At 34.4% G+C, this 13864-nt stretch overlaps 1 pseudogene across 1 annotated transcript in view; it reads left to right on the top strand.

The window, feature by feature from the left end:
* LOC144374560 (1-phosphatidylinositol 3-phosphate 5-kinase-like) overlaps positions 1 to 13537 on the top strand; it is a 30157-nt pseudogene extending 16620 nt beyond the window's left edge. Inside the window, exons 6-12 of the transcript XR_013433931.1 lie at positions 65 to 272; positions 2179 to 2268; positions 7720 to 7858; positions 10149 to 10306; positions 11438 to 11548; positions 12673 to 12819; positions 13359 to 13537. The product of XR_013433931.1 is annotated as a 1-phosphatidylinositol 3-phosphate 5-kinase-like (transcript). The remainder of the gene's footprint in view (positions 1 to 64; positions 273 to 2178; positions 2269 to 7719; positions 7859 to 10148; positions 10307 to 11437; positions 11549 to 12672; positions 12820 to 13358) is intronic.
* Positions 13538 to 13864: the final 327 nt, after the last annotated feature.

Here is a 13864-nt window from a genome sequence, read left to right as displayed (position 1 = left end):
TATTGCTATTTTTATGCATTTTCCTGTTTTTTTCTCTCTCTCTCTCTTTTTTTTTTCCTCCCAGGAGACCTTCGAGCTTGCACCTATTGTAGAAAAATAGCCTTAAGTTATGCTCATTCCACAGACAGTAATTTCATTGGGAAAGATTTGAATGCTCTTTCAGATTCTGCTTGCTCTGTGTCTGTACTTGATCCCAGTGAACCCCGAACACCTGTTGGGAGTAGAAAAGCCAGCCGTAACATATTCTTAGAGGATGATTTGGCCTGGCAAAGGTCCTGGCACTTGAATATAATTTTATTTAAACTTGAGAAATACTGTTTCTTGACTTATAAGTGCTTTTGGTTGACTTTTATTCTTTGAATTGTTTCAAATTCACCATTTTCTCCTTTCTCTTTGGTTCACCTCCAGCAGGATCATAGATGTTTATGGGTAGTGAGGTTATTGACCAATTAGAGTATAATCTCAGTAAGATGAGAGACTATATCTTTATTGTTCACTCACTGTTTTACTGTTGGCACCAAGAATAGCACATGGCATGTATATAAACTTCATGATATTTGATGAATAGGCAATAGAAGTCACTGAGATTAATAATTCCTAATGAAGTCTTTTTAGGAATAATACTAATGAGATTTGTATTCATATTTCTAAATGAAATTAGATTTTTTTCCTTCCAAAGGTACATTTCCTGTCTTTCTGCAGGTCTAAATGGACTGGTAGTAGGGAAAGTTACTTGGAAGTTACTTAGAATTGTTTGAGTTAGTGTCCTAGGTTCATCAGTTTCTGATTGCTTTCTCTAGCAACATAATTTTCTTAAGCATAATAGCAAATCTAACCATATCAAAGAGCTTGGAGTTTTAACCAACATTTTTCTGATGAGATATTTTATCAGTTACATCTTAAGGAAGTGAGGAATTTTACTGTACATTATATTTAAACAAATAAAAAATGAACCAATTACCACTATAGTTGAACATGTATGAATCTTAGGGACATAATATAAAATGGAAAAGATGTTTTATATAATCATACGTCCACAAACCTTTCATTTATGTAAACTTCAGAAGTATACAAAATAAATCATGGTGGGAGCATAGGTACTTTGGAATCAGTGATAGTGTTCTTTTTTTCTTAAATTACTTGATGAATCTTTTGATGTTTGTAATATCATTATTCTTTATATCTTACATACCTATTATAAATTTTAAAAATTGATTCTATATTTAATAATATAGTACAAAGTATAGAAAGTCTTCAATTCTTGCTTATTTTAATTAGTAATATCTTTTAATTGTGTATGATCTGGCTATATGAGCCCTTAATTGGCAGGTACAATTTAATAAAACAAATTTTATAAAACAAACCAGGTATGATAGCTTCCTGAGAGGTATTTGATAGATGTCAAAGGTAGAATAATAGTTTTAGACTTTGTGCTAATTATTTAATATTCATTCTCTTTTATTCATTATACCTCTTTGGTAGGCACTGTTTTTTCCTTTTGACAGATGCAGATGCTGAAGTTCAGAAAGATTAAATAATGAATTTGGTCACACAGCTAGTAAGAGGTGGAACCTGATCTTAGACCTAAGTTTGCTTCTTATTTTGCTATTCCAGTGGGTTGTGGGGAAAGAGAGTAAAGTTTTAGAACTCATATTTCCCAAATCATTTCCATCTTGTATGTGATTTGGGAAGTTATCATGTAAGTCACTGATCCAACCAATTTCATTATTTTATTGTTATTTTGGGGGGGGTACTTTGAATTGAACTCAGGGGCACATGGCCACTGAGTCGCATCCCCAGCCCTATTTTTATATTTTATTTAGAGACAGGGTTGTACTAAATTGCTTAGCTTCTCGCTATTGCTAAGGCTGGCTTTGAACTCACAGTCCTCCAGTCTCAGCCTACTGAGTTGCTGGGATTACCGGCATGCACCACCGTGTTTGGCTATTGGTGTTCTTAATGTTTGGTATACTTAAAAAACTTTATCATTCTTTTGACATTTGATATGATAATCACACAGTTTTCACCTTAATCCAAGCAAGTGCAAAAGTGACCCATAATCCCCCAATTTCAGGGGAAAAGATTTAATTTGCTTTTAAATGTTAAAGCATCTCATTGGAATTGGGTTTGTCTTTTACTGTTCCAAGCAATCTCAATATTTTCCTATTTTCTTTGTAGTTTGATTCATCCAGACTCCTCCAACACTGCTCTGTCAACAAGACTTGTATCTGTTCAGGAGGATGCTGGGAAATCCCCCGCTCGAAATAGGTAAATGCTAAATGGAAACATTGTATTCTGTGTCTGTTTTTATTTCCTGTCATGGTAATAACAACAAGCATTAAAAAAGGTAATTGCTTGTTATAATCCCAGTTCTAAAAGCTGAATTAAACTATCATTTTCTTTTTGTTGGTCAGCTCTTGCTTTCATTCTTTGAGTAGCCCTTTCCAGTATTTATCAATGGCTTAAGATATTGGGACCTACACCATCCTCTGTCTTCTAGTTTAGTAAAAAGACCTGAAGGATGTGAGAGAATGATGTGAGAGAACGAAACCTTGTGGACCTTTTGTATAAGAGTGTACCAAGAAAACAGGAATGACAAGTTCCCAGCAACTAATAAAAAACAATCCTGTGAGTCTGAAGTAGATCAGTTTTACAGTTAATTGTCAGGACTTTTACTCTGAATGAGATGGGGAGAGTGTTTTTTTTCTTGAATTTTTAATTGTTTTAAAAAACTTTCAAACTTGCAGAAGATTTGCAAGAATAAGAAAATAAGTATCCATATACTCATTAAGATTTACTTATTTATGTTTTTGCTTATTCTGTCATTTTACACATGCACATACATTTTTTCCTGAACCATTTGAGAGTATATTTCACGCATTGTTATCTTTTATTTCTTTAGTTCATCAGATTTATTTTACATGGTAATTTTAGGCCGATAACAAAATTGAGGAGAAAGTACAGAGGCCCTTTTCCATTGTTCTCCATATGCTCAACCCTTCACTACTGTGAATATCTGGGACCATGGTGGTATATTTATTATAGTATATTTATTATAGAACCTACACTGACACATTATCATTCAAAGTTTGTAGTTTCCATTAGAGTCTACTGGTATTGTAGGTTGTATGGATTTGGACAAATGCAAAATGACATGTATCTACCATTGTAGTATACAGAGTAGTAGTTTCACTGCCTTAAAAATCTGCTGCGTTTTGTCTGTTCATCCCTCCCTCTAACCCATAATAATCATTGATTTCTTAATTGTCTCCGTAGTTTTCCTTTTTACCAGAATTATATACACTGAATGTATGTAGATTTTTAAGATTGGCTTCTTTCACTTGGTAATGGGCATTAAAGTTTTCACTATATCTTTTATGACTTGATATTTTTAGTGCAGAATAATGTTTAATTGTCCAGTTGTACAGTATCTGTTTACCTACTGAAGGGCATCTTGATTGCTTCCAAGTTTTAGCAATTGAAAGAGTAAGATTACTATAAATACCTGTGTACAAGTAATTTTCACTTTATTCAGATAAATACCAAGGAGCATGATTGCTTGATCATTTGGGAAGAACATGATTAATTTTTGTAAGATATTTTTGAACTGTTCTTCAAAGTGTCTATATCATTTTTTATTCCTACCAGCAAGAGTTTCTCTTGCTCCACATGATACCAGCATTGGTGTTTCCAGTGTTGTGGATTTGGGCCAATGTTATAGATGTATATTGGTATCTCATTATTGTTTTAATTTGCCATTTCTTAATGACATATGATGTTGAACATCTTTTTTATCTGCCTTGTGGTTTGTATATCTTCTTTGGTGAGATGTCAAAATCTTTTGCCCATCTGTAATCAGTTTGTTTATTTTCTCATCGTTGAGTTTTAAAAAATTTTGTTTTATTTTTTTTAAATACAGCAAAAAACTTTATTGTTTTTTAATTCTCATTGTTAATTAAAAAATTTTTTTTTGGCATTATTCACATTGAACATTGACTCCTGAGGTGCCTTCCTGCTGAGTTATATCATCAGCCCCCATGCCCACTGTTTTTCCATTTTTTATTTTGAGACAGTCTCACTAACGTGTGATCCTCCTGCCTCAGCCTCCTGTGTTGGTGGAATTAGAGGCATGTACTACCACACCTAGCATATTGAGAAACTTGACATCTTGACAATATTGAGTTTTCGTATTCATGAAATATCTATTTATTCTTTATTTTATTCATGTGTTGTAGTTTTCCTCATTTAGATTTCATACAAGTTTTGTCAAACATTCTTGCACTGTTAATTCCAACATTGTGCCGTACCCAATTTTTTCTTATATTTGTTCTATATCTCCAAACTGGTTTTTTTTCCCTTTTAGTATGCCTTCTGGGTTGGTAACTAGACATGATATAGTAGGTGAAAGAAACTGCAGTAAATAGGCCTTTCTTTAGTCATGTAATGATAAGGCATGGATGAGGGGAAGTATCTTCAGACTCCTTTGGTTAAGTCTCAGTTTTTTGGTGAGCCTGTGCCATGGGACTATAAACTTTTTAAGTACTTTCCTATCCCTCTGTCCTTGTCCCCACTCCTTTGCCCTCCTTAGGCGGGACAGGATGATTGGAAGAGGCTAGAGTTGTGTATTTCTCTTCCCCTACATGGTTGGTTTAGATGGGGCTGGTATTGGGTATTTCTCTTCTCCTGGGGAGGGGGGAGTGTTTAGCTCTGCTATTTTACTAGGTTAGGCTCTAATAAAATAGTTTCTTCTCGGGGTAGGCCTTATTAAAAAGATCTGGCATATTCAAAATTGTATTTTTTTCCTCCCTGGGTAGGGAGCTGGAGGGCCTTTTTCTTTGTCATTCACCATGAGGACCTGGTAGCACTCCTGAAAATGAAACTCACAAATACATGCCCCACTCCCCAATACTTGGCCCACCTAGAGTTTTCAGGCTTATTCACACTGAACTATCTGTAATTTTTCAATTATAGTTCAGGTTTTTCCACCTAAAATGAGTTGTTTTTCAGGGAGGTTTCTACTTGTGAGTTTCTGCTCCAGTAAATTGTTATTCTTTGTACGCACCTGTCTCATTCTTATGATTGAAGTAGCAGTTTGTCCTGTGATCTCATTTGTCTGACAGATCTATGAAGAATTGCTGACTTTTCAGTTTTTTTAGCTTTTTGGTTATTGGGACAGAGTAAAAATTTCTAAGATTCTTACATGTCAGGCCAGAAACAGGAAGTCTTATTTTTTGCTTATTAATATTTAAGTGTGTTCCCTTAGAACAAAAAATTAAGGTCCCTTACATAATCATGTATAAATTCTGGAAATTATAATGGTAAGAAATTTCTGTCATCTGATGTGTTGTATGTATTCTGTTTTTAATCAATGTTCTTAATAATGATCTTTGTATACATTTTGAGTATAGACATAATGACATTTGCTAGTCAATTGAATGTAGGCCACAACAGGAAGAGAATTCAAAGATGACTCAGGTTTTTGACTTGAGCAATTGCAATCGCCATTAATTGAGATGGAGGAAGACAGGGAGTAACAGTTTGATTTTATTTATTTATTTTGGTACTGGGGATTGAACCCAGGGGTGCTTTACCACTGAGCTATATTCCTAGCCCTTTTTATTTTGAGACATGGTCTCAATAAATTGCTGAGGCTGATCTTGGACTTGTGATTTTTCTGCCTTAGCCTCTGGAGTTGCTGGAATTATAGGCATGTGCAGTTCTGACTAACAGGTGTCAAGCTGAATTAGATACCTTCTAGAGATCCAAGGAAGATGTCAAATAGACAGTTGGATATATGAGTCCAGAATTTAGGGAAGAGGTACAGGCTAGAAATATAAATTTGGGTGTCATTATTATGTGAATGGTATTTAAGGTTATAAACCTGGATGGGGATCGTCAGCAGAGTGAGTGTGAAAAGAGGAGATAGGACCAAGGACTGAGATTGGGGAAGTGAAGAGGACCCAATAAAGAAGGAGATGGAGAGGCCAACCAGGCCAGGTGTGTTTGCCTTACTAGACAAGTGAAGAAAGATTTTCATGGAATTAAAATGCTGAAATGTTAATTAAGATGAGTTAAAGCATACTAGGTAATTTTTTATATTTCTCTATAAAACCCCCTAATTTTTAATATTTTTAACAAGAGTTTATATCTACTTCCTTTGAAATATTACTGATATATAACTATATAATTATTTTTCTGTAATATTTTCATAATTACTTTCTACTTTCTTTTAAACTTACTTCTAAATGATTTTAGACTCACATAGAAATTGCACAGATAGTACAGTTTCTGAGTATCCTTCACCTAGTTTTTCCTAATAATGACATTGTACATAATCATCATAACTACTTTTAAAAGGGCCTTTGAGAGCTTGTTTGGAGGTTCTAGGAGGGCAATGCAGCTACTAATATACCCTTGACTAAAGAACAGTCCTCCACTATTGGAGAAGGTCATCCTCTTCAATCGAGCACACAGTGGGGAGGACATACAAGAAGTGGTGAGCGAGTAAGGGGGCACCCACCTAGGCAGCCAAATCAGTTGAATTAGCTCTGGCAATCAATGGGTTAACAGATGTCACAGCTGGATTGTCCTCACACCCATAAATGAGATGGCATCAACCTAAAAAGCTTCTTCACAGCAAAGGAAACAATCAAGAGCATGAAGAGAGAGTGTATAGAATGGGAGAAAATCTTTGTCACCTGCACCTCAGGGTGTTAATTTCCAGGATATACAAAGAATTCAAAAAAACTTAATTCCAAAAAATCAAATAACCCAATTAATAAATGGGCAAAAAACTGAATAGACATTTCACAGAAGAAGAAATATGAATGGTCAACAAATATAGCACATTAAAACTACACTGAGAATACAGTAAACTCCAGGAAGAATGGCAGTTATCAAGAATTCAAGTAACAATGAATGTTGATAAGGGTGTGGGAAAAGGATATACTCCCACATTGATGGTGGAACTGCAAATTGGTGCACACACTCTGGAAAGCAGTGTGAAGATTCCTCAGACATGGAACCATCATTTGACCCAGTTATTTCACTCCTTGGTTTATACCCAAAGGACTTAAAATCAGCATACTATACTGACGCAGCTACATTAATGTTTTTAGAAGCACAGTTCACAATAGCTAAGTTATGGAGCCGACCTATGTGCTCTTCAACAGATGAATGGATAAAGAAAATATGATACATGTACATAATGGAATATTACTCAGCCATAAAGAAGAATGACTTTATGACATTTGCCAGTAAATGGATTCATCTGGTCACTATCATGCTAATTGAAATAACCTATTCCCAAAACCAAAGTTCTTTGATATGAGGATGATAAGCCACAACAGAGAGAGAGTAGGGGAAGAATAGAATTTCATTGGATTAGACAAAGGGGAATGAAGGATAGGAAAAAGAAAGACAGTGGAATGAATCTGACATAACTTTATTGTATACGTATATGACCATACCACAGTGAATCTCACATCATGTACATCCATAAGAATGGGGTCCTAATTAGAACAAGATATATTCCATGCTTGTATAATTATATCAATATAAATTCTACTGTCTTGTATACATAACTAAAATGAATCAATAAAAAATGAAATTGCCCTTAACATTGGCAAGTAAGCATTTATTTAAATATGAATGTTAACTGTATTCTATTTATAGATGAATTTACAACTGCTATTTTACTTTTTGTTTGTTTGTTTTCAGATCAGCCAGCATTACTAACCTGTCATTGGATTGATCTGGTTCTCCTATGGTACCTTCATATGAGACATCTGTCAGTCCCCAGGCTAACCGAACATATGTTAGGACAGAGACCACTGAGGATGAACGCAAAATTCTTCTGGTACTAGTACACTGTCTTTGACCCATTGTTAGTTTTGATCATAAGGATGTCTATTTCATTGATTTTTTTTAAAGAAACATAAATGAAATAGCATATCAGTTAAACAGAAATGATTAGCTTAACTTTTTACTCAGATCACCTGAGAAACTGGTCAGTATTCTTTCTCTACTTATTGCATTAATATTTTTTTTACCCCTTTCTTCTGGCAAGATCAGAATTCAGTTTCCTACATAATATAAGAGAGCTTAACTCTTAGGTTAAGCTTGCTGTTTAAAATTTGAAACATTATTTTTTTTAACTTTTTTTTATAGAGAAAATTTTTTTTTTAATATTTATTTTTCAGTTTTCGGTGGACACAACATCTTTTATTTTTATGTGGTGCTGAGGATTGAACCCAGCGCCCTGCACATGCCAGGTGAGCGCGTTACTGCTTGAGCCACATCCCCAGCCCCCTGAAACAAGTTTCTTATACACATGGAGAAGCCTTTGAGACAGTTTATTCAGTTTATGTGAGATAATATTTAGTTTCTTCCATTTGCTTATATATAAAATCATGTTTTCAATCCACAGAGTGATTCAAAGAAATGAAAGATATGGCTTCTATTCTCAACTTTTAATTCAGGAGGTAGAAATCAAATCAATAGAAAGGTTTTTAATGATAAAATAAATACATATATGTCTTAATACTAAAAAGAGCGTCACGAATGATATAAAATTTAAAAAATTGATCATTAATTAAGGTGTCAGAAAAGGTATTGAGCTGTATGTTTTGAAGGACAAAATGGATTTGGATAAGTAGTAAAGAAAGTGAATCTTATATATAGATGTAAGGAAAGGTATAGAGATAAGAATAAGCATGGCATTTCCATGGAATAAAGTAGGATTTATTGATTGGGAGAAAATTTAATTTGGAGAGTGTGGGTATTGAGAGTGCAGTTATTTGGGACTACCCAGTGAAAGGCAATGAATTTGGTCATTCAAGTTTAGATTTGAACCTGTAGTTGCTGAGCAATGGATAAAGTTTTTTTTTGAAGATTTATCTAGCAGTTGGGTGGTGCTGAAAAGGGTGGAATGAATATGGTGGAATAAAGGCTACCAGGAACAGTTACCTTAGATTATTGTGATTTGCCTGTTGTCACATCTTCTACCATTATCCAGTTTCCAAAAAAGAAGAATATATTTTGTACTTAACTAGGAGATGGATAATATGTGCCATTGATCCAAAAATATAGTACTTGGGATCATTGATTTTTAACAGAAAAGTCATGCTTGGAATTAGTTCAAGTTGTTCCTCATGTATGCATCATTTATATTAAATCATATAAATTAGTTGCTCTAAATTGGTGAGGCCAATTTGGAAAGCAGTATGGAGATTCCTGGGAAAGCTGGGAATGGATCCACCATTTGACCCAGCTATTGCCCTTCTCGGACTATTCCCTGAGGATCTTAAAAGAGTGTACTATAGGGATACTGCCACATCAATGATCATAGCGGCACAATTCACAATAGCTAGACTGTGGAACCAACCTAGATGCCCTTCAATATATGAGTGGATAAAAAAAATGTGGCATCTATACACAATGGAGTATTACCCAGCACTAAAAAAATGACAAAATCATAGAATTTGCAGGGAAATGGATGGCATTAGAGCAGATTATGCTAAGTGAAGCTAGCCAATCCTTAAAAAACAAATGCCAAATGTCTTCTTTGATATAAAGAGAGCAACTAAGAACAGAACAGGGAGGAAGAGTATGAGGAAAAGATTAATATTAAACAAAGACGAGTGGGGGGAGAGAAAGGGGGAGAGAAGGGAAAGCATATAGAAATGGTAGGAGACCCTCAATGTTACACAAAATTACATATAAGAGGTTGTGAGGGGAAAGGGGGAGGGAAACAAGGGAGAGAATTGAACAACAGCAGAGAAGGTAGAGAGGGAAGATGGGAGGGGAGGGGAGGGGGGATAGTAGGGGATAGGAAAGGTAGCAGAATACAACAGTCACTAATATGCCATTATGTAAAAGTGTGAGTGTGTAACCGATGTGATTCTGCAATTTGTATTTGGGGTAAAAATGGGAGTTCATAACGCAATTGAGTCAAATGTATGAAAGATGATATGTCATGAGATTCATAATGTTTTGAACAACCAATAAAAAAAAGAATCTTTAAAAAAATTAGTTGCTCTAAAGAAATGCAAATCAAAGTTTCTTTTATGAATGTGAAAATCACAGGAAAGCATCTGTACAGGTAAATAGCATTCTTATGAGTAACACTTGCTCTCAATGTATTGCAGGACAGTGTTCAGTTAAAGGACCTGTGGAAAAAAATCTGCCATCACAGTAGTGGGATGGAGTTTCAGGATCACCGGTACTGGCTGAGAACCCATCCCAATTGTATTGTAGGAAAGGAATTGGTTAACTGGCTAATCCGAAATGGTCATATTGCTACCAGGTATTGTGATCTTAAGAAAGAGGTTTTGATATTATTTGTTAATTTATTTTAAATGAGGACACATATTTGAAAATATAGGGATAACATTTCTTTGTAGATTCCCTTTTTTTAATGTATTTGATGGTTTGGGGGAACTAATTAGTCAACCTTCCTTCCATCTGGTTTTCACCAGTAGAGAATAGTTGGAAGGAGCCAAATATGGGGGGGGGGGCAAAGTTTATCTTATTAAAAGTAGAAGCATGTGGTAATTCCTCAAACTTAGAACTCTTTAGTAAAGCAAGATTGGAGAACGTAGCTAGATTCTAAGGTTAAAAGATTCTTCTGTTACTGTTCTCCAATCTAGACATTATAACCTGTGTTGAGAATTGGATTTATAAGCCATGTCTGGAGGATAACAAATCAAAAGAATAACAGAAAGGGCCTAAAACCTTTCAAACTAACAAACATATTCCCGTAGGTTTTACAACTTGCTCAGATGAGCTGCTTCTCCTCTTATGAGAAGAAACAAATGTTTAAATAAGTAAAGAGAGAAATAACTTTAAACAGGGAAGAACTGGATTCCAATTTTTTGCTATATCTCTTTAGTTTTGTGCCTTTAGTAAAATTATTCAATCTTTTTATGACTTGAGCCCTTTAGTTCCAACATGGGAGAAATATTTTGGTCCTGTGAATAAACTTTGGGAAAGAAATAAATGTTGATTAAGTGTTTTATAAACTGAAATGCCCCATAATAAAATGTTTCTTTCATACACAGATAAACACATGCATATATTTTATATCTATATCTGTAATATTTACTGTTTTTTCACCAAGACTGTAAGTTCTTTGTAGGAGGCATGCTGTTTTTAGCATGTTTTTACTCTTCCATTAAGGAGAGAGGTGCGTGCATGCATTGAGTATTTCCTGTAATTAAAATAAGGTTTTTAGGACTGCCTTACCATAGGTTCTCATCCTTTACTATGGTATCTAGAGGAATTTTTTAATTTGCATCCAGTCTTCCCAGTCTCTCCTTATCTGTCCAAGGATAATTTGAAATTCGAACTCTGAACTGGAAAAAAAAAAAGATTATGTCTTATACTATAAAATTATTCTGACTTTTAAAATATTTCATGTTTCTTGCTCTTAATTCAGGGCACAAGCTATAGCAATTGAACAAGCAATGGTTGATGGACGTTGACTGGATTGTGTTAGTCATCATGACCAGCTTTTCAGGGATGAGTATGCACTCTACAGACCATTGCAGGTAATCTTCATTTTTTACTCCTAATGAGAATGTAACAAGCTTGTTTTGAAGTCTTTCTTCATCAGTGAGAATAAAAAGTAATTGAATTAACCAAAGAAACTTTTTTTCTAATAGATTTTCCTTGCTGTTTGAGGAAAGTTACAACTTTTTTTTGTATTGAGCTATACCACTAGTCCCAATGCTGTTTTTTCCTTTTTAAATATTTTTTTTAAAGTAAGGTAATAATGATGAAAACCTGCTATTAGGATTAAATACTTTATTTGGTGTGGTTTTGCTTAAACTTGGCTTAGTTTTATAATTAACTTATAGTTTATTTGTCATTTAATAGCTTTCAATTTTACTGTTTATGTTTTTATAACTAAAAGTTGCATGTGTAACAAAATGATTGAAAAATAGAAAGTAAATAGAAACAGATTTTGACTCTTTAGTACTATTAAACTGTGTACTGATGATAAAATAATATCTTTTTTTAACTCAAGGGAAATGAAAATTACTTAAAGATAGAAAATTTTAAAAATATTTATATAACCATATATGTATATTTATATATATAAAATACATACACACACTAAATATTTATGTTGTGTGTGTATGTTTACTAAATAACTTTAAAAAAATTTTTTTTGAGGTATTAGTGATTAAATTCATGTCTGTCCTGACCCCTGCCAGGCAAGTGTTCTACCATTGAGGCACATCCCTAGCACCTAAAATGAGAAACTCAGTAGTTAGAAATGACCCTGAATACTGGTGTATATTTGTTAAAGTATGACAGTTATTTTTTCAGGATGTGACCCAGAGTTTGTTTAGGGTTAGACTAGGTGCTGTGTTGTCTTTTCTGATAACTAAAGAATGACATAAAACCCTGTAAAATCTATATCAAAGAAATATTGTGTTTGTAACATGCTAACCTAAGACTTCTAGTTAATTAAAATTACAGTTTTAACAATGGAATTGCCTGTATGATAATATTTTATAGCTTAGTTCTTGTTAATTTGTTTATTTTTCTAAATAAATTTACTCAGTTATGTTTATAAAAATATTGGGTACAATTTATTTCTTGTGTGATACCCCCAACATTGTTGACATTGAGAGTCAGTTGCTTGGATCCTGTCTTGATACTTTCAAGTACAGAATTTTCTGAGACACCTTCTCCGGACAGTGACTCCGTGAATGCTGTGGAAGGACACTCTGAGCCATCCTGGTTTAAAGACAAAGTTTGATGACAGCGACACAGAACAGATAGCTGAAGAAGGTGACGATAATTTGGCTAGTGAGTTTTACTTTCTAACATTTTAGTTTTTATGGATCATTATGTGTGTATGATAAAATGAGTGCCTTATTTATTTCATTGAAAAAAAAATCTGCTTTAAAATTTATGGCTTCAACCGGATGTAAACATCTAGTAGCAATCCTTGTCTTAGATACAGTGTTTTTTTGAGATACTAACTTGTTAGTCAACTGATGTTTTCAGATTTTACCGTAGTCTATAGTTTGCAGCAGCTTAAAAATAACTCTCAGCAAATAATATCATAGCAGATAACTTTCTCACCTCTTTCCTATGATATCAGACTTTCTTTCTGCAGAACCTCCGATATACTTATTCATTTTAAAAATTGATTTTATATTTAATTTTGTTCAAATTTTATTAAGTCTACACAGAAGTACATGAAAATACTGTATCCATTTTGGTATTGCACATTGGGCTTGTATATTAAAAAACATTTTTCTCCTTTCCTCCAATACCCTGATAAAACCCATTTTTACTCCCCTCCTCTCCCTATATTTCTGTCCCCTCCCCAACACTAAAAGATTCTGCCAGTCCTAGCAAGCACACCTCAGTCAGCAGTTTCCAGTCCACAGTGGACAGTGACTCAGCTGCGTCTATCAGCCTGAACATGGAGCTGGACAACATGAACTTCCATATCAAGAAGCCCTCCAAGTACCCACATGTGGCCACTCACCCTGCTGACCAAAAAGGTAGGAGGTAGTCACTATCTGGAATCCAAATAGGCTGGAGAGCTGGGCTCTCATGCCAGCTTGTCCTTCTGGCTTCCTCTGTTCCAGTATGGCTGAGGGGATTTGATGTGGGTTTCATTTCACCCTTTCTCATTTTCCCCACACCTCCTCCCTACACCATTTTGGTTGGTTCTTTTTGTTTCTTGTATTCTCCCTCAGTATCACCATGCCCAGTTTAAAGCTTGTAGTTTTTTAAAAGGACCTACATCTGACTGTTCTTCCCATAATGTACAACTTCCAAGATGGCATTTCATTGCATTTATAACATGGATGTTCTGCTCTATTCTTTTCTCTTTGTT

The sequence above is a fragment of the Ictidomys tridecemlineatus genome, unplaced genomic scaffold (genome assembly GCF_052094955.1).
Source record: "Ictidomys tridecemlineatus isolate mIctTri1 unplaced genomic scaffold, mIctTri1.hap1 Scaffold_75, whole genome shotgun sequence".
Classification (NCBI taxonomy): Eukaryota; Metazoa; Chordata; class Mammalia; order Rodentia; family Sciuridae; genus Ictidomys; species Ictidomys tridecemlineatus.
The sequence above is the reverse complement of the archived record's forward strand: the minus strand, read 5'-3'. Positions and strand labels throughout refer to the sequence as shown.